The following is an 18499-nucleotide window of genomic DNA, read 5'->3' as shown; positions in this document are numbered from 1 at the left end:
CGGACCGCCGATAAGACATCACCCACCAACTGCTCTCTCACCGCCTTGAATTCCTGGGTGAATTCACAGACAGTGTCGCCGAACCTGGCTGGGGATATGGGGAAGTCAAGAAAGCGGACTTTGTCGACTTTGCGCATATCAGCCAGGGGTGGCGCTCCTGGACCACTAATGTGGACATCGTCCTCCCCAACGCACACGCAGCGGACTCAGTAGTCCGAAGAGCTAAGTCGGCGGCGGTGCGAAGCTCGTAAGCCTGGGTTGGACCCACCCTCGTGCAGCTCGGCCAGCGCCTGCGCTTGGTAGCGCTGGTAGGTGGCTATCGCATGCAAGGCGGAAGCAGCCTGGCCCGCAGCTATGTAAGCTCTAGCTCCGAGGGAGGTAGATAACTTACAGGCTTTGGATGGGAGACGAGGCGGACCCCGCCAAGAAGAGGCGCCGCGCGGATTTACCGCCATCGCGCACTCAACCTGAGGAATCGCCACATACCCCCTGGCTGTTTCACCGTCAAGAGTGGTTAGGGTGGAGGAACACGCAGCACGAGCAGAAAAAAGTGCTTTACAAGACCGCGTGAGCCTACTGTGCACCTCCGGGAAGAAGGGAACGCCCCTCTAGTCGGTCCGGCCGCGGAGCTGGGGGATAAACCATCTCCAACCCACGGCCGAAGCAGCCCGGGAAAGCACGGCTAACATGTCCGTTTCAGGATCCGTAGTGACAGCGCTCACCAGCCCGAAGGGGGCGAGCGGGTCTGGATCATCATCGGACAATGAAAGCCCACCCTCCGATGCCGCGGTGGACATCTGGTCTCCGGTGTCATCGGGCGTAAGGGCTACCATCTGTTAGACGGATCGCTTCCTCCGCCCGAAGCTTGGATGGAGCGCTTAGAGGAGCGGGAGGTCCGCGGGCCCGTGGGCGACGGATTATCTCTCGCTGAAACCCTCAGATCTGCCCGAGTGCCCGCTGCAGAGCAGGGGACAACTGGGGTGGTTCGCCTTTTTGCAAAGGCTAACCGCGATCTTGCGCAACAGTCATGGCATCGCAATGACGACATGAACTGCCCGCGAGCAGCGCATTAACATGCTGGACCCCCAGACATGTAACACAGTGCCCGCGCCCATCATCCGAGGACAGGAAACCACCGCATCCAGAAATGCACAGTCGGAGCGCCGTCCTGATAAGGACGTGCTGCACGACTGTGTTGCTCTTTCTGTGAAGTTTGCAACTTTATACGCACCGCTCTGGAGGACCGGACCCAAAGAACGCCAGGCAAGGGAGAAACCCAGCTCGACCGTCTGCCACTGCGTGTACACACTCTGGACCGGGAGAATGCTCTCGTTCGCTCAGAATCGCTGGTCACAGCAGGAGGAACCCTCATCGACTCGATCAGAAAGTCTCTGAAGCGAAAAGGATAGCGTCTGCTGCGCCAGGTGAGCTTATATACTCAGTTGATTGCTTATGCCGCTCACCTGCGCAGGCTTGCGCTGCCAATTCATTCTTAATTGGCCCGTTCAATACTCTTTCAGACGAGTAGCTTCTGAACCGAACCTCCCAATGCGTGGATTTTACAATCAAATCCACTTATAGTGCTGAAGTTCCCCCCGAAGGGGAACCTTGCTTAGATGCACTGAAAATAAATTGTATCTCATGTTTAAACATTATAGAAACATACTGCATTTCAGAGTCAGTGGCGTATTTCAGAGAAATGGTACTGTTGAATTTGGTAGAGTACATGAGCGCTAAACATCCACTGCTCTCCCAAAGCTCATATATCTTCATATAGGTGCTGCTAGCTTTAAAAATAAACCACATGAGAAGCTTTTTTTAAAAAACAACCTACAGTATATACAGTTAGCTGACAAGTTTTTGGCCCAGAGCCATCAACAATCATCACCTCAACAATCTCCTGACTGATGAAGCGGCTCAGCAGGATGAGCACAGATTGCAGTATCTCCTTACCATCCACATTTGATCCTCTATACCGCTGTGCATTCAGTGTGAATTCGCATATCACAACTAACATTTGGAGACCCCACAAGTTCTGATTTATAAGCTCTTTTATACATCACACACTCTCACATGTCTGTACATTTGAGCCTTGACAGCCCCGGATGCTATAAAAACCTCCATTGTCTCCACATTTCCTTTGTTGTTGTAGCGTCTGGAGGCAGTTTGGAGAGATGTATGGAAAGGCAGCCTGAGCCAACGCTGACATTAAGCCTGAAAGAGCACTCTGTGTCCAGGCAGAACAGACACACACACACACACACAGGCATTTAACACACTCCCCCAAATTAGCGAGCCCCAGTCGGCGTCCCATCTGACACATAATTACAATAGTCACTGCAGTTGTCTGGGCACAAGTTCAACTCCTCCTCAAAGAGACAAGATAGTTAACAGCTAGTGAAGATTGTGATATAAGAGCTGACCAACCACTAATTACAACACCTTGATTTGAACCCTTCCATGCGTAAAAATAAAAAGCAGCTTTAACCATTATGGGCGACCACTGTATAACACTTAACAGGGCTCCTTTTCTGTGGCTTCATGGCTAAATCCCGACCATCTGCGTTCAATGAAAACATCCTACCACCAAGTGCATTATTCACAACCAACCACATCATTTAGAGTCCCTTAAACAATGCTTATTTAGGGATGAGGGTGGTGCTATACGTCGCTGGCTGGTTCTCATTAGACTGCGCTGTGGAGTGAACGGATGCCTCGGTCTGTCTCCTTAAGTAAAGCCCACTGATGAGAGGCTGGGCTTGATGCTATTTTAGACAGTGACTGATCCATAATTTGGAGACTTTCTGAAAAGCCATAACCCTCTTGAGTTATGGCCCGTTTCCACTAAGTGGTACAGTTTGATACGGGTCACCTTTATCAGGCTTGAATTTCTACTGCCAAAATGATACCAATGGGCATGGTGTACTATACAAAGTTTCTGTCAACATCATTCTCGCTCGAGGAAATGTCAAAGTAAAGCTGTACGGGTCGTTCACATATCATATGAGAAGCACATCACACAAAACAGATGATTTATACACACAAATACTAGTGTAGAAATGTTAATTACTATCCTTTCTATGCACATGATTTGATTATAACTGCAGATCAATGATCGACGATAATAGTTAAACATAGCAGTTTGTTCATCTTTTAGGTTGCTGAAAGAATCATTTGCTCATTTGTTTTTATTGGGCTTCTCCTTTGTTTTCTTTGCACGTCACTTTCATGTTTTATGAAAGGATTGAATGTCAGAAACACTTCAATAATCATGTGCACGTTATTATCATCAGTTAAAGAAGTTTGTTATTTCAAATAGAGACGTGCGGCGAGCGCTCTCAAAAAAACGCAACCGTTCATGCTTTTAGACAGCTATGTAAACAACTATAATGCACAGGGTAGATTCTGCTCTTCTTCTTGGCTTTGTAGCTGTTCATCAAGACGACGACAAGGTTTTTTAAGCTCGGGTCCACCATGGCTCATTATTTTATGTGTATAGTATTACGGTGTAATGTCTTGGCTGTGTATTTAAAAAATGCTGCTTCATTTGTCTTGATTCTCCTGGCTTGTGTACGCGCTGGTGACGTATCTCTTTAAACCAATAGCGTTCAGTTGCACATCTAGCTCAGCATTTTGGTACCCTTATGTCATGTTAGATACCCTTTTTTAAAAAGTGGTATGGTATGGGTTGCTTTTAGGTACCTCTTGACAGTGGAAACATCCATAAAATTGTATCGAACCATGCCGTACTTTTTCACTCAGTGGAAACAGGCCATTAATGTATCTGAATCAGATCAGGACATTCCTCAGATCGGGACTTGTAGACCTGTGCTTCAGTGGATTTGCTCTACAGTTTTTGAACTTTCAGCAGTGAAATTTAAACCTCACTGAACTAAACTAAACTGAACTTCAACTCAGAAATCTGGACTTTACTAAAACTTTGTTAAGCTACTTAGACACTATCTATATTGTAAAAAGCGCTGCATAAATAAAAATGATTTTATTTAAATTGAATTGTTAGACCTGTAATGCATGCTGAGGCTAATGCAAGTTATATACATTGTTTTTTTATCAATGGTTGAGCCAATCTAATGTTTCACACAGTAAATCATAGTTTAAAAGTTTACGCAAAAAACGAAACATCTGACATCATTTACTCTTTCTCAAGCAGTTCCAAACCTGTATCCTTTCGAGAAACATAAAGATGAAAAATAAGCCTCAGTGTCTATACACTGAAAGTTAATGGTGTTTAACATGTTTTGAACCCCACAGACATTGAATTATATGAACCCAAGTAGCTTGAAAATACCTTATTTATGATCCACAGATGAAAGAAAGTCATGCAGGTTTGGAACAACATGAGGCATATGTTTCATTTTAGGTCACCTAACTCTTTAAGCATTCAAACAGTTTTTTGGGTCACTGTACATTACCAAAGGCCATCCTGACCAAAAAAAAGACTCTTAATACACACAGCCAAAGGAACAACAGAATTGCTAATTCAACTAAAACTGCAAAGGATCCAATTACACTCCATAATGGCGCATGCACAATGTGAGTGACAAAGCCTCTTTCTCTTTCAGCAGAGACGGCGTTGTATACACAGAGTCTGACAGCACATGTGAAAGGATTTGATCCCTGCTTCATCTCCAGCCTGCTGTAGACCTGTATATGAGGCGCCACAAACGTTTGGAGATAATACTTGCTATTGTTGGTCCTGTTTAGACCTTATTAAACTACAGTATATATAATATCTGTGAAACTAAGTCAACAAGGAGTCATTAGCTAATTGGTCACTTAACTGATTTTTTACTGACTATAAGTTTGCAAGTATGTTGCTCTGACTAAGCTACCAAACAATGACCGTTCGCAGACATGGTTACAAAGATACTTATATAACAAATGGAGTATCTAAAAGGGGCCATCAAAATAAAGTGTATCCCATTGCTGTCCTAAAGTCAGCTTAGTAAGGCTCCAGTCCATGAAAGCGGTGAAAAACACTTGCTCAGTTTTCACGGAATTGTGTAAAGGAGCATGAAAGATGAATGACAGCAGTTGGAACTTAGCCTGGGAACAACCTTATGGATTTCTCAGCTCTTTGCCTCTGGCATACAGCGCTTTTGTTAAATCAGCTCTGAGAACTGAGCACTTTAGCAGTCATTTGTCACAGGTACATTATGTAATTCAGAGTCAGGCACACCCTGGGTAAATTAGGAAAACATCCATGATGGGACTTGTTCGCACATAAGAAGTAACATTGCATTTCCCTGCTCGGGCTCGACACTATTTCAAATGGCAAAGTGCTGAGTAGGCGATGCCATGTGCATTATAGTGCCAGAAGGCAGCATTCTTTCCAATCAGCCTCTTTCATGTGAAGCAACTGCTCGGATGCACTGCTGACACATAACACTGTGTGAATGTAATGAATGCTCCTCATAGGGCAGGTCTCTGCATGAGTAATATGATGGCGCACTGGATCTCAGCCAGTGCAAATACTCACAGTGTAAGCGACGTCTTTGGCGTGCACATTTATTTCTCTTTAGTAATATGAATGGTAAGCAGTAAATCATAGGCATGTACAAAGCAGTGACAGATGATTTGAGAAGTGCTTTTGGAAAGCATTGTGTGTACAGTCTTTAGAAGCAGCTGAAAAGTTCAATCTTATCTGAACGCTCTGAAGTTTAAAGATCAATGGCAGCTTTTTATATAGGCAGACACTTCAAGATTGTGTCAAATAAAAGCCTTGCATGAACAGACCTATCATACACTGCCTGTGGTAAACTTTTTTATATGAATAGAGCTTTATAACATTATTTAAACAAATTTTAATTATAAGATTATACAGGCACATTACACCAAAAAAAATAAAAATAAATAAATAAATAAATAAATCTGTCATTATTTACCCACCCTTGCTGCAAACAGAATAAAGTTTGAGCAAAGTCCCTTTAAGACATTGGCTTCAAACTCAATTCCTGGAGCGCTGCAGCTCTGCACAGTTTTGCTTAAACCCTGATCAAACACCTCTGATCCAACTAATGAAGGCGCTCATGACTCTTTTAAACCACTTGATTATTTGGATCAGCTATATTTGATGGGGTTGGAGCAAAACTGTGCAGAGCTGCGGCCATCCAGGAATTGACTTTCAGACCTATGCTTTAAGTAATTTCACCCGGCGCCCATCTTTGAAAGGCCTCTCAGGCAGTATAATCTGTTTGAATGGGGAAACATTAAATTCTCCAAAACTGCTTGTCAAGCTTACGACTAAATTTCATATTAGGAATCACCAATAAAATTAAACAACAACTGTTGATTCTGATAGTAAATGTTGTATTGCCGTCTTTTAGGTTGAATCTCAGTTTTAATGTGCTATTTTGTTTAAAAACAAAGCATCTGCTTGTCAGCACGACAGCAATAAAATCCAATGGACAGCCGATCGCTTTCACTCCAAAATGGCGGAATCCGGGGCTGTTGCCGGGCACTGCTGTTGCAATGGAACGTTCTATTGAGTGTCACCTCTTTGTCATTCTAAGCTCTTTGGTTTGAGTCAGACCACAAAAGAAGATATTTTGGAAAATGCTGGTAACCAACAGTTGACATAAGCCATTTCTCATTTCAGAGGCTGCATCCTCGGAAGGATGCGTTCGAAGGGCGCTGTGTCATTATGTTGTGGCGAAGGCTGTCTCATTTTTAAAAAATTCAAAGTCTCCCTCAAATGCAGCCTTCAAATGTGTCCATCGTTTCCCAGGTCATGAAGGACAAAACCGGTGGATCCTTTGCGGGCCTCGAATGTCCCAAGATTGATTGCGCGCTGATAATGGCAGGAGATTTTTAAAATAAAACTCCAGATTAAATGTATGAATAAGGTTTTATTTACTTGGATATCTAAACACGTTAAAAAGAAAAAGTGTATGACATGTCTTTCTAAAAAGGTATTTTGTTCACATTTTTATTTGTACATGTATGAATCAAAAGAATTGTATTTCCAGCTTTTATAAGCCTTGCTTTGCCTTCAGATCACTTAAAATAAGTTTTAAAATCACTCTGAAAAAAATTACAAATTTTATTACCGCTTATTAACGGCAGCTACATCTGCTCATTTCAAAATGCTCGGTTCGGCCTGCGAGGACTTAGAAGGACTCACTCTTGAAGTCAGCATCCTTCCAAAAAAATTGGAAAGTCTTTGGAAGTCAATAGCTGCCATCAAGTGTTTGGTTACCACCATCCTTAAAATATTTTATTTTGTGTTGAAAAGAAAAAAAGAAAGTCAGGTTTTCAAAACAGGTTTGGAACAACTTGAGGAATAGTTCTTTTTACTGTCTTCGCAATGTCAAACTGAATGTGCTGGTCTTCATTCAGGTAGAAATGCCTGTTAGACAAGCTGTGAAGAAATCAGCCATAGTCAGATCATCAGGCTGGAATGAGAGGTAGAGTTAACTGTCATCAGCATAGCAGTGATAAGAAAAGCCATGTTTATTATGACAGATTCAAGCAATCCCATCGAGGATAAAGAAGAGAAACTGTCTCTGAACTGAGCTCTGGGGCACCCCGGCAGCAAGATTCTGCATGCCCATGGACACCTCAACAATCCTGAATTATCAAACTATTTACTGTTCACCACAGAAAATAAGCTCACAACTGGATGATACAGTATGTGCTCATTTAGCGCTTGAAGGTGATTGTCATGCACATTTTGTCAGTAAAGCCTGTTCTGCAACTCCAGCATGAGATGTCAGATTGATACAGTTCACAGATTCACTGACAAGCAATGCAATAAATCACACATGATTTAATCTCATGATAATGAAATCAAAGTTAACCATTCTGCTATAATGACAGTCCTTTTGCATAACTTCTCAGTAAACTATGGCTGTCTGAAGTAAACGCTACACTGTAAAACCCAACAGTCAACTTAATCAAATGAAACGAGTGTAGTTACCTTAAAATTGACTGAAAGGTATTCTACTCATTTGAAACGAGTTTTGAACTCAGTGTTGAAGATTAGTTTTGTTTTAACTCAAAGGGTTTGTAGCAACCAGTTTCCTCAAACAGTTTGAGTTGCCTTAACTTGTTGGGTTTTATACTCAGTTAATTTGAGTTCTCTTCATGTATTGGGTTTAACTGTGCTCGGATTTCTTTATTTAATGGATTAAAGTCACAGTACTCATTAGGATTATTTTTTTAACTTAAATGGTTCATTGCAATCGGTTTCCTCAAATGGTTTGAGTTACCTTGACTTATTGGGATTTACAGTGTACATCTTAAAACATGCAAAATACCATATTTAATAATGTGTTTTTCTCAATTGAGTGTTCAAAGTGTTGGAAATAAATCTTTCTGTGAGATGATGTGGTTTCTCACACAGTTTTTAAGCAGTGATAAATGCAATGCATTTACTGTATACTTGCAATGTAATGCAATGTACTGTATACTTGACGGAATAATTGAACCATACATTGATGAAAGCAGTTCATCTGTTAGTTCAGTAAACGCTAAAGGGATGACATGGTTTTCTTCTCTGAGGTGTATATGAAGTTTTTGTACAAAAGAGCCCATTGGCCTTCTAATAGAAATTTCATACTGATCAGAGAACTGTGCAACCCTGACAAGATGTGTGTGACAATCGCAGATTTCGTAAAATCACGATTCCGATTTCATTCATTACTTCATCCACCAGAATAGTAATACTTCTTTTACTCTTTCTCTTATTTAATTGGGTTGACAAACTGCAACTGTGAGTATGTCAGTGCCAACATGGCCTTCACGTAGCCTCACCACTGTCTTTCAGCCTATTTAAAGCAGCCATTAATCATTTCCTCCCAACAAATTCATAAGAGGAAGCAATCAACATGTCATTGCAGTATATAAGTATCTAGCGTAAACAGATCTTCGGCATACATTCTAAGTATGGACATCTGAACCCCAACACTTGCGATGCCCATCGATAGGCATGTTGCATGGCTGTATACATCTATATATAAATCTCTCTATTTTGCCTGCGAGTTTTGGCCTCATTACACAGTAACTGTTTAGCCTGATTCAGAGAAAGAAATACTGTTTTGTGGTTCTCAGTAAAAACTTTATGAATAACAGGTGCGTCTGAATGATATTCCTAGATCTCTCACCTGTCTGTCTAAGACAAGATCAGCCGCAACCTAACTTTAATACACATGAGCAGATAAAAAAAAACCCAGTAGTCTTATTTATAGTATTCAGGTGTCTGAAAGTTCTTCTCAATTCCCCTGCAGGCTTCCTTATCTGACAGCTCACACTGCTTCATCGGTCTGCAGCAGAGCCACAAAAGCTTGTGTGTGTTTCTAGTTACAGTTCAGAGAGTTTCTTTAGACCTGGATACATGTTTGACAATAAAACCGCACGCCTTCGACTATGGAGGTTTCCCTCCACAGTGATCTGTTGTTAGCTATAAAGCAGAGACAGCAGAAATTCAAAGTGCAGGAACTTGTTCTCACCTGATATCACATCTTGGCAAATGTGCAGATGTGAATTATTGAGAGCAACTGTGAAACAAAGAGATGTTGCTGTTGTGAGCTCATTGATGTATTGATGTGCTTGAGGTGTTGGCATATTATTCCTCCTCTGTCCTATAATGGGACACTCGGTGTCCCTTATAACCCCCATGAGGAATCTTCGGGACCGCTGCCAGTCGCTAGGTGTTACTCGCTGCCCCATTCAGGAGTAAGAACAGAACAGGCCGATCCTAAAATACCAACATGAAGTTTAGAATAGTCACTGGCTCAATCCCAATAATCCTCTGAAGTACTTGTAAGAAAGTTTGCTTCTCAGAAATCTATAAATATAGCATGAAGTGGCAAATTGGGTCTTTAAAAGATTTTTGTTCTGTAACAAGGTAAAAGCGAATGACAAGCAAATATTAAAGCTATGTATTATAGGGAAATAACACATAATTACAGTCAGACAGTCTCAACACACTATTTCAAAGTTTATATAGCATAATAACAATAATAATAACTAGAATTGTACGTTTCCTCCATGTGAGTGGGGTTTTGCCGTGGCAATTTTCTGGGGTACAGTACATTTTAATTGGTTGCTAGGGTGTGAGTGCTCGGTGGTTGATAAGGCATTGATAGGCGGTTGCTAGACTGTTCTGAGTGGTTGCTAAGGTGTTGCTTGGTGTTCTGAGTGGTTGCTAAGGCATTGTTTGGTGATTTCTAGTGTGTTCTGAGTGGCTGCTATGCCATTGCTAAGTAAGCAATTGCTTAGTAAGCAATTCTAGCAAGTTATAGCACTTGGCTAATCATTATTAGCATGTAGCTAGTCACTGCTAGCATATGTAGCATATACAGTAGGAAGTCCCATTCGCTAGCATGAATCAAAGGAGCCAATCCCCTTGTCTCTACAATGTTCTGATGCTGAGATATAGCTGTTGATAAACGGTTGCTAGGGTCTCTGTTTTGTTGCTATGGGCGTGGTTGCAGAGTGATCTTGAGTGTTGCCTGAGTCAAATAAACCCACCCCCCATGTCTGTAGGACACTGCTATGCAAAGATATGCATCTAGGCCAGTTATAATGGCAGTCTACACTCAGTTACTTGTTAAAATGGTTTTGGGGTGTAGCTTGAGAGCTAATTGTCATATTGAGATGCTTATTGGTTACCTGAGTCAAATGAACTCACTCCTATGTCTGTATGATACTGCTGTGCAAAGATATGCATCTATTACAATGGCAGTCTATGGAATTAGCTATGGCATGGCTTAAAAGCTTCATTATCATATTGAGAACCTGATTAGCCGAGTCAAATAAGCCCCAAGACTACATGACACTGCTATGCAAAAACATGCATCTATGGCTATTATAATGATCGTCTATGGAATCAGTAATTAGTGGCATTTATATGGTTTTAGGGTGTGTGGCTTGAGAGCTTCATTATCATATTGAAATGCTGATTGGTGGTCTGAGTCAAATGAGACCACCGCCATGTCTGTATGATACTCTATGTAATGGTATTGATGTGTGAAAACTATAATGGAAGTCAATGAGATCAATGTATTTCAATGGCTGTCCCGTCCCTATGTTAACTTAACGGGACAACTTTGGGATGTCCTAGAGCCCCAGAGGTACAGCTTATACCCCCTGAGAGGTATGTTCTCACTTAGGCTGCAACACTTTTCAGATGTTGTAAATCTCAAATTTCTATGAAATTCCCATTCGGTGCTCTGACTCGTCAATTTTGCAGCTCAATGTAAAGTCTATGGATTTTTGAACCCTTATAATCCGCATGATTTGACCCCACCTTCAATGGTTTTGGGCAAAAAAACATTGGACAAGTTACGTTGCCAAAAAGTGCACGGAAAAGAGAAGAAGAAGAATAATAAGTATGGAGAATAACAATAGTGGAATTTGAAAAGACAAAAGTCATTAATATTACAAGTAATCAAAACTAAGAACAGATTATTTTTTTTTCATTAATTGTAATTATAATAACATCAGTTTACTTATTATTCATTTATTCATTCATTTTCTTGTCGGCTTAGTCCCTTTATTAATCCGGGGTCGCCACAGCAGAATGAACCGCCAACTTATCCAGCAAGTTTTTATGCAGCGGATGCCCTTCCAGCCGCAACCCATCTCTGGGAAACACACACACACACTACAGACAATTTAGCCTACCCAATTCACCTGTACCGCATGTCTTTGGACTGTGGGGGAAACCGGATCACCCGGAGGAAACCCACGCGAAGGCAGGGAGAACATGCAAACTCCACACAGAATCGCCAACTGAGCTGAGGTTCGAACCAGCGACCTTCTTGCTGTGAGGCGACAGCACTACCTACTGTGCCACTGCCTCACCCTATTTATTAAAAAAACAAATAAGTTCAAATGCACACATTTATTTTGACGTATTTATAGTTTACAAGGTAATATTTTTTTAGTAGCCATCAACAATGCAGAGCCCTTGCAAGGCCTAGAAATTCAAGTCTCATAATGAGTCAGCAGCGTTTAGTGATGAAGTCACGTGTGATTATGACTCACCATGACAACCGTTATCAAGCAGAATATCAAGCTGCATTAGATGTGACACAATTCCACACGGACAGACTCTCTATTGGATTAATTAGCAGGATGATGAAGAGTCTCCTTCTCACTCACTAAACAGTGTCACCCTCAAATAGGAAATGAAGTTTTGTCTGAGTGCCAGAAAAATCACTGAAAGTCAGTTTGGCTACATCTAGGAGTGAAAAACTGAAGTCGATTATATTGACAGGGAAAAACAATAGAAAGGTTTAGTCACAAAAAAAGAAAAAAAAGAAGAAGGAAAAAAAACAGGTCTCGGATAAAGCTGACAGACTCACAAACACTTGGTCAGGGCAGTTAACTGAGCTTGACACATGGCTTTTACTCCTTAAATGTGCTCTTTATCGATTAAGGCAAGAGATTCCAATAAAACATGCATGCATCTGTCAATTTTGTATTATGTTCAATCATAAGTTACAGGTACCTGTTTATATACTAGGGACGTGCGGTCATGGGAGGCATCATACTCACCTGCCATTATGAGATGTATACTAACAGGGCCAGAGTGGGACTCCTTTTCAGCCCTGGAGTTTCAAGACCGGTACACCTGAGTTCACGACTGACTAAAATAAAGTCATTTCCAATACAGTTTCTAATGGCACTATCACGTCTTTTTGATGTGTTCAAACAAATGTTCAGCAACCCTAACAGTATTACATCTCTTAATAATAAAAATGAAATAAATAAATAAATAATTCAGATGAGGTTCAAACCCAGGTAGGGGCGTCGTAACACAACATGCTGACCACAAGACTACAACAGCCTTTCTCAGTGTAGTGACTTATCTGAGCCACATCATTATTAACCTGCAGGCTGCATCTTGCTCACGAGGGTGCGAGAAAATAGATTAAGAGTGGAGCTGCGGCTAAATAATGAATAATAAGAGTGAGGCTGTGGTCAAATAAATAAATAAATGAAAAAAGTGCAAGTGCTGAGAGCAACAGAGTCTGGAGCTAGGAACACCAGCCCTCGTGGCCAGCCCACCGGGAATTCTCCCGGTCCTCCTGATCAGCCAATCTGGGCCTGTATACTAATGATAAAATAAGTATTTGCCTACTGATCAGTGTTATACAATTTATATGATTCAAATGATTTCAATCCTTTTTATGATCAAAGTCACTGTATTTTGGTATCTCCTGTTCAATGACAGTGTAGAAAGCGAGATAAGGCAGCACCGAGTTTTGCCTCATGTCAGATTGCCCAAACCGCTGCACACTGGCTCATGCCTTTTGCTCACTTTGTATATGCTGCCAATCAGTGGCGCCCCCAGAAAATTTTCTTAGGGGTGGCCAGAAGAGGCCGCACCAAATCTTGGGGTGGCACACAAATAAAATAATGAATTCAGTGTAATGTTATATTTTTGTTTCTGGTGAATGAAATAATGTAGTTTTTATTCATTTAATTAATTCTTCTTGAAATATTGCAATTTAATCCTTAAAATAATTCAGCAAGTACATGGTCAAACCAAATAAAAATCTATGTTTAGTTTAAAAACACTTTTCATATACTGTATAAATAACTTCTTTTTTTTACGTGCTTTTATTGTACATCATACAGTATATGCCATGTCTAAAATTAATTAAGATCAATGTGTTTATTATTCCCAGTGATGGGTTGCAGCTGGAAGGGCATCCACTGTGTAAAAATGTGCTAGATAAGTTGGCGGTTCATTCTGCTGTGGTGAGCCTGGATAAATAAAGGGACTAAGCCGAAAAGAAAATGAATGAAAGAATAATGAGTTTATTAATTACCCAAACAAATGAACAAGCTGAACAAAAGGCATTACTATATACACACTCACTATACCTAATAATATTATTTATCCATATTGCTTTTTGAGCCATTTAATGCAGCTTCTTCGATTGATATACTGTAGCTTAAGGTAAATATTAAATTGCCATTGCTGTCTATTGAAGGTGTCTGCGTGTTGTGTACGACGATCAGGGAGGGTAGTGGTGGTTCTAGTTTAAATGACACCCTGGGCGAACCACCCTATACACCCCCCACCTCTCTTGAATTGTTAGATTTGTTATTCAATAAATATAACAATTTATTTATATTTATTCTAAATAAATAAAATTAATTTTAATATACAATTATTATTCTAAATAAATAACAGAAATCAGTCCTAAATATTACTGGAAAACAACAACTGGAGTGATATGCCAAGATCCCTTAAGAAACCTTTTGCATGAAAATTAATTATGACAATTCTAAAGAATACAAAAAATGTATTATAGAATATCTGTGGTCTTGGACCAGATCATGGCTGAGAAATCATGTTATGAAGTCTTACCTCTCTGACTCATTATCCCTCCTTTCTGCTTTAAAGGCATGCTTAGTGAAAGTATCATCATCCTCATCATCATCATTTTGTATAAACTTTAGTCGACTTTCAAAACTCGCTGCGTGCCGACACCTCTGCACAAAAGGCTGTTACTCCGGTTGCACGACGCATGAGCGGCGCCTATTTTGTCGGCGGGCATGCAAACAACCAACCGGTATTCACACAGGAGTGCGTGAGGTGCGCGGGAATGGTTTTCTCCGCGCATGCGTCAGTTTGCTTTCACCAGCATTGAACCAGAGGGGGAGAGCTACGTCAGTAACACCGACAATAATATAGTGACTGCATTTTATTTATTTATTTAAATATTGGGAATTTATAAGTTCATTTAAATCAATAATGTCAACAGCAAAATTAGGGTGACCAAAGGGGTGGCCACAGGGGTACAGTACATACCACGGCCACCCCTCGGTAAACTCTGGCCACCCCTTGGGGGCGCCCCTGCTGCCAATGTAATGCTTTGTTAAAATGATTTTATACATTGCATACATTTTTATTATATGTCCTCATTTTGCATATGTTAGGTAATGTATTTCATGTATGTCTATCATGTATTTAGTTTTCGGATCAGACATAAAGCCGCACTGAAAAGACGAGTAGCTTTACCACAATGAGGGAGGCACAGCTGAGTTCACAGTAATTCTTGTTCAGTGGTTGCTCTTTAGTAAAGTTCAGTACGAGTCCATTATTTTATGATTTGACTGACTGCAAAAATCATGGATGGAACGTTAATATCTCAGCTCAAAAATTTCTCAAAATTGGACTTTTATTCAAAACGTGAATAAAAAATGGACGACCAATGCAAGAGCTAAAGGGCTTGCTTTAAAGGACAGGACAGGAGATAACTCGATCATTCCAAAGTAATTCAAGCCCTTCAAGACATAATTTAAAGTGAAGGTAAGACCAGTGTGCAGATCCTGTGTGTGTGTGTGTGTGTGTGTGTGTGTGTGTGTGTGTGCATGTTCGTGAGTAAGTGAGAGAGAGAGAGAGAGAGAGAGAGAGAGAGAGAGAGAGAGAGAGAGAGAGAGAGAGAGAGAGAGAGAGAGAGAGAGAGAGAGAGAGAGAGAAAGAGAGAGAATCAGACGTGATGCTGCGTCGCATGTTAGGCTGTCTCGTGTCCACTTTATTTTACTTTAATTTATTTATTTATTTTTTTGGGGGGGGGGTATATTTAATCGCTATACATTTTATATGCTTCATTTGCCCAATATGTACCTGCCATGTGCATAGAAAGAATGCTGATATGATATATGAAACACAATCGGTAGTTGGTAAATATATTGGGTGCATGTAAATATGACCATGATAGAGTCGGGCCTCACCAGACACAAACCTCACCGCATGTCACTGTTATATACAGTATACTATTTATTTAAGAAAGGCCCCAAAACTCCTCTGTAATAACCTCAGTCGTATGTTTAAAAAAAGTAGCATTCATTTTGAAACTGACATAATATACTGTTAATATAATGGCCATCATTTGCCTCACGCATTGAAACACATCTACTTTGCATTGAGTCAAACATGATGTTGACTGTGGCTTATGCAATGTTTGTCAACTCCCTTTAATTAGCTGCGGGATGTTGCTGGATAAAGGCAGAAACTGGAACATGCTGTCATACAAGCTCATCACAAACATGCTCATTTGGTTCATTCATTCATTTTCTTGTCGACTTAGTCCCTTTATTAATCTGGGGTCACGAAATGAACCGCCAACTTATCCAGCAAGTTTTAATGCAGCGGATGCCCTTCCAGCAGCAACCCATCTCTGGGAAACATCCACACACACACTCATACACTACGGACAATTTAGCCTACCCAATTCACCTGTACTGCATGTCTTTGGGCTGTGGGGGAAACCGGAGCACCCGGAGGAAACCCACGCAAAGGCAGGGAGAACATGCAAACTCCACACAGAAACGCCAACTGAGCCGAGGTTCGAACCAGCAACCCAGCGACCTTCTTGCTGTGAGGCGACAGCACTACCTACTGTGCCACTGCCTCGCTCATGCTCATTTGAGTATATGAAAATTTGTAAGAAAATGTATAGTTATCGTACCATAACGTGAGTTATGTACTAATAATATTTTTCTTAGTTACTTAAAAAATAATGTATAATGTATAAAAATAATGATTTACTTAAAAAAGTAATAATATTTAAGTTACTTTTTTAGTTTTTAGATGAATTCATTAGCTTTTAAAATATAAATTACTGAATTAAAATTAGTGTAACCTTGTTAAATCACCCTAAATGAGTGAATGAGCTCCCTGTGGAAACAGAAAGAAACCAAGATGGCAAAGCTTTACATTTCTGTGATGGAAGTATTCTCATTATTTTGAACACATGGAAGAGAAAGGGAATGTCTCAACGAACAGTGGTTTTACTGAACAAATTAGACAGAATAACATTGCTCTAATTTTTATTTAATTCGTTTTATTTAAAGGTAAATGAAGGTTATACAGTGTGTCGTTTAATGCAAGGCTCCTCTAATTAAAAAAAAAAAACCTGCAAGTCCTGAAAGAGATCAAGCCTAAGGCAGTTGTGAAAAAGTATTACTTTCCATAAAAAGTAACTAAGTATCGCAACTAGTTACTTTTTGGGGAAGTAACTCAATATTGTAATGCATTACTTTCAAAGTAACTTTCCCCAACACTGATAATAATAATAATAATAATAATAATAATAATAATAATAATAGCAATAATAATGATATACTGTACATTATTAGCCCCTTGGATTTTTTTCTTTTTCCCAAATGATGTTGAACAGAGCAAGGAAATTTTCACAGTATGTCTGATAATAATTTTTCTTCTGGAGAAAGTCTTATTTGTTTTATTTTGGCTAAAATAAAAGCCATTAAAAGGTCAAAGTTATTAGCCCCTTTAAGCTATATTGTTTCAATAGTCTACAGAACAAACCAGCATTATACAATAGCTTGCCTTATTACCCTAACCTGCCTAGTTAACCTATATAACCCAGTTAAGCCTTTAAATTGCCATTTAGGCTGTATAGAAGTGTCTTGAAAAATTGAGATAAAATAGATCAGTGATTAGAAATTAGTTATAAATACAATTATGTTTAGAAATGTGTTGATGTGAAAGATTTTCTCTTTGATAAACAGAATTTGAGGAAAAAAATAAACAGGGGAGCTCATAATGCTGACTTCAGCTGTATATAGACCTACATAGCATATAAAGCTTATCAAGTGCTTCAAAAAACAAAGACATTTGCCATTCTTAATTAAACAAATAAATTGGGGAAATACTGTGATTGCTGATTTCTTTTTTACCCTATTCACCAGAAGTTTCTTGTCTTAAACAGCAACAGGTCATCCTTCACTTGTTACAAACCTGCTTAAGTTTCTTTCTTCTGTTGAACACAAAACAGATATGCAGAGGAACACCGAAAAAAGAGCCATTGACTGTTTTATTCTTACTACGGATGTTAATGCTTGTTTTTTCGCCAACATTCTTCAGTATATCCTCTTTTCTGTTCAACAGAAGAAAAAAACATTCATCCAACCACTTGAGTGTTAGTGAATGAGGAGATTTTCATTTTTGGATGAACTATCCTCTAAAGGCCCCTTGCTTTCCACTCAATCAACAGAGATGATAAGTGTAAAAAAATACAAATGTGACAGCGCCACCTCATCCAGGCAACGTGCCAAGACCAGTCTGGTCAGCAGTCTGGTGGTCATGGTGAGCAGAACGCCAGTCTGCCAGAAGAGCAGCTGCTAGATGGGCAAACAGACTTGCAGAGAGTCAAGCACTGTGTGTCCACGGCAGAGAATGAACAAACCCCAATCTGCCAGAGCCAGAGAACCAGCATAAAATGACTCTTATTCACACTCAGTGCTGCTGCTGTTGCTCTGGATGGAGAAAGTTTGGCGCCAAACGACACAAAGTAAAGCTAGTCTTGGCCCGCAGCTGTCAGATGTGTAGTCCTTCTGTTCGCCATTCTTTTACCACCAACACTGTCAACAAGTCCGCGATTAAGCGTGCTTCTTTTATGTCTTTAAACAGCTCCGATTAAAGTGAGGCAGATGCCGGACCAAGAGAGCTTCAGTTCTGTGTTTCAGTGCAAGATTTTGAGGTTTATTT

At 40.3% G+C, this 18499-nt stretch overlaps 1 long non-coding RNA gene across 1 annotated transcript in view; it reads right to left on the bottom strand.

The window, feature by feature from the left end:
• The window catches only part of LOC137487932 (uncharacterized), a 46354-nt gene extending 31804 nt beyond the window's left edge, over positions 1–14550 (bottom strand). Inside the window, exons 1-2 of the long non-coding RNA XR_011006759.2 lie at positions 14351–14550; positions 9471–9718 (exon numbers count right to left, since the gene is read on the bottom strand). This is a non-coding gene — a long non-coding RNA (uncharacterized lncRNA). The remainder of the gene's footprint in view (positions 1–9470; positions 9719–14350) is intronic.
• Positions 14551–18499: the final 3949 nt, after the last annotated feature.

The sequence above is a fragment of the Danio rerio genome, chromosome 2 (genome assembly GCF_049306965.1).
Source record: "Danio rerio strain Tuebingen ecotype United States chromosome 2, GRCz12tu, whole genome shotgun sequence".
Taxonomy (NCBI): Eukaryota; Metazoa; Chordata; class Actinopteri; order Cypriniformes; family Danionidae; genus Danio; species Danio rerio.
Note: the sequence above shows the minus strand (reverse complement) of the source record. Positions and strands in the feature narration are given on the sequence as shown.